Genomic DNA, 3,814 nt, shown 5'->3' on the forward strand with positions numbered 1-3,814 from the left:
TACGAGGAGGCGGCCTGGCGCACGGCGGGACGGGCGTAGGCCGCGGGTGGGGAGAAAGCGGAGGCGGCCGAAGGATAGGGGCCCTTTTAGCCATTAAAAGAAGGGGACGGTCCCCCGAGGAGAAAAGAGCAGGCGGAAGGAGGGAGGAAGGCAGGTGGAAGAGTTTTAAAAAACAAACTGCCCCACTACCACTAAAAGTGAAAGCCCCGTAAGTGGCAGCAGTGATACGTTCTCGTGTTGGATAGCGCAGGCTCGAGGGGCACAAGCCGCCTACTAAACTACATGAAAAAACACAAGCAACACTTCTTAAAACTTTATTGATTTACCACTTGATTAAAGCATGGAATATTATAACAGTATTATACATAGTATTTTCATGTAGAAAACTTTACATATTTTTTTTCATATTATATAATTTTGGTATTCTCTCAAAAATGTATACACCCACTGGGCAAGGAATGCTCTTTAAATTACTGATATTAAATGCACTTAATATGGAGATCTTCAAAAAACTTAGGCATTTTAAATATGTGAAAACATACATTTTACACAGAAATAACATTAAAGGTGCTGAACAAACTGAATTTACACTTTTGACAGAAAAAAAAACTTAGTTCCACTTCATACTAAAAATTACTATTTTTAATCTTTTCCATAGCGAGATTGAGCTAAAATTTGGTGGGGGGTTGTATTAGTGGATGTCAGTTTAGATTGTTCTGTTTACAGTTTGGAAAGTGAGATGAGACATGGATAACAAACCTCTGTAAAAATAGTATTTTCTTGTACTGTAAAGACAATAGAATCAACATGAAATAGAGTTTTTAGGGTTTTCCTCATTAGCATCCTCCCCCTGCCTACTTATTTCCTACAGGGTTCCAAAAGAAGAAGTAATAACAAATATCATGCAGTCTCCATATTTATACCATTATAGGTAAATCACTTTATAGTTTAATTCCTTGTATAACACTACTTTAGAAGTCTAAGAGGTTACTTTTTTTATTACTGCATGTATTGCACAGGTGTCTCGATCTCTACTAGTCTATGCTGACACAGAACCTTCTTCTCATTCCTAGTTCCACCAAAGCCAACAAAACCACCACAAGCGGATAAGGTCTATGTCAGCAGAGTCAGGACAAGATTGGAACCAGCAGTGACAACTGCAGTTTTGGCTCAGCATTTTTAGGTTCATTAAGATGTCTGTGGGGTATGATCTTTCTGACTGTATAAGGGAAACCAAACAGCTGATGTGAATACAACCCTTTCAGGTATTACACTTAACATACCATTCTTATTGCTTTAACAGGTACAATCAAATGCAGAAAATTGACGGGATTAAGGCTGTTATAATCCAATTGCATTCCAGTCCCCCTTCTTCACGCACTACAGAGTCTAGGATGTTTTGATGTCACATACCTAATTTCAGCAGTTTATAAATGGTGTAAATACAATAAAAGCTTTACTAAGTAAAAGAACAGTCTCAGAACAAAGGCTGGAGGAAAGGATTGATTAAAGGCCCTTATTCTATATGCAGAGATAGTACAAATGTTGCACATTACAGTCAAGAAAGCCCACAATGCTTCTGTAAGGTAATTTAAGATCTGAAAAATAAGAGACTTGTTTCAAGACATGAGTTGTAAGGCTTTCAAAACTGTAAAACACAGAAAAAGCATGCAACTTTAAAAAATTTGTGTTTTGATAGGAGATAAGGGTATACATTCAGTGAGGCAGTGACACCTTCAAAATCTAATAAATAAAGTTTCAAATATTTTCTTTAGGACTATCTAGGACCAGAAGAAAAGGAATAGCATATTCTTGCAGATTTAAATAGAATTAAAATAAATACTTCATTGTTACTGTAATTGACGAAGTGACATTACCAGGGAACGAGCAACTATACTAAATGCAACACAAAAGGACATTTCAAATGCAGCAAGTTAAATATCAGCATTGCTTATTTTTTAGTCTTCTCCTATTGTAAAATATAGCCATATATTCCCTTCTACTAAATATTAGTGTATAGATTTAATCTAATGGGCGTTTAAAAGTTTAAGAGCCACAACCACCATTTATTTTTCTTTGGTTAAAAATAAAAAGGTGAAAGCCTTATCACTACTACTGACTGCAAAACCATAAAACCATTCGCAAACAATGCTTATATAGAACAGGCCAATTTACTGAAGAGCACCATATGAACCCTTTGGAAATAGCTCACCAAAAAAAAAAAAAAAAAAAAAAAAAAAGAGAGAGAAAGAGAGAGAAAGACAGACAGAATCCCAACAGCTCTGAGAGTTGGGATTCTCAACTGAGTTGACAACCTGAACTCTGCCACCCTAACAAGAAACTCAAAAAGCAAAACCAGAGGTTAAACACTTAACACCATTCAAGTAGGTTGTTGGTAGGTGTTGTTTGTGGGTTTTTTGTTGTTTTTTTTTTTTCTTCTTTTTAATACTGTTCTGGTTTAGGTTTGGCTAATATGGATAGCACAGCAATTAATATAACACTTTTGTCTACATTATTTTAGGAAGTGGAACCTTTCCTCCCATCATGCCATACTCTTCCAGTTTAGAGAAGTCTTAAAGCTTTAAATTAAAATTAGTTCAAAGGACAGACCTCAGCCCTGCAGTAAACTGTAAACTGTTATTCTATCATGGAAACAGTTGTCACAGAAAACTGATGCATTTCAAAGAAAAAAATCTCTAGAGCAAGCAAAGCCTAGTGTTAAGTTATGGTTGCTCCACAGATACCTTCAAAGTGTAGAAATGTATTAATAACTCTTGCAGTACATGAATGAACTTAAGTTTAATTTTGCTAGAGCAGTTTTGCAGGAATTCAATTGTCTTTTAGATCACAGTAGGAACTAATAGTTGAGAACAAAAATCATTTGCACAAAAAGACAAATCAGAAGTTGCAGATCTGTGGTAAAGAGACAGAACCTGATATGTATTGAGGACAGGACTTCTTGCTAAACAGACACAATTACTACTAAACACATAGTCAAGGGTAAAAAAAAAGTGGTTTTATTTGTTCTGAACCTTGTTTTTAATATTCCTGTATATACTTTGTCCATGATCTGGCAATGTATGAAAGTAAATGGAAAGTTTAAAAGTCTTTTTTTTTTTTAAATGCCTTTAACTCAAGGCTAACAAGCTAAATAGAGTAGATGGTATTGTGTGCTCCTGATGTAAGACCTTCAATAAAACAAAAAAAGTCTCAGAAGATGAGGTATAGATATTTAAAAAAGTTTTAAAAATGACTTGCTAAACAGGAGGAAAACCCTTTCCCCAAATACTCTACAGGCTGTCCACTTCAAAAACTGTAACACGCTGCCTGGTCTAGTCATGTACGCACAAAAAAAACCCAGAATGATCTTAGCTGGTCATTAGCCACTGCAGTATAGTTTATTATGAACACATGTGCTAACATCACAAGGCTATACAACTATATTCATTATTTCCAAGGGTCATAATTTCTATTGAAGAATCCAGCTTATTTATCAGATTTAGCTGGGATGCAAGACTGAACAATTGATAAAAGACTAGAAGAGACAGACTTGATCATAAGGATGACAAGCATTGAAACAAAGAGACTTTACATCTACTGTATTAACTCCGTAAGCAATAATTTAAATAAAACTGCTGATAGTTTTGTAGGATGGACAGAACAGCATTTTTTTTTCTCCTCCCCAAATGCCATTGTGGTAAGAGTAACTTGCTGCTGCGTTGATACACCAGGGTCCCATTTTCTCCCATCCACTTTAATCCATCTCTGGAACATAGCTTTATGTACAAGCAGAAGTAACCAACCCTACTTAGGG

This window comes from Charadrius vociferus, unplaced genomic scaffold (genome assembly GCF_000708025.1).
Source record: "Charadrius vociferus isolate BGI_N301 unplaced genomic scaffold, ASM70802v2 scaffold280, whole genome shotgun sequence".
Lineage (NCBI taxonomy): Eukaryota > Metazoa > Chordata > Aves > Charadriiformes > Charadriidae > Charadrius > Charadrius vociferus.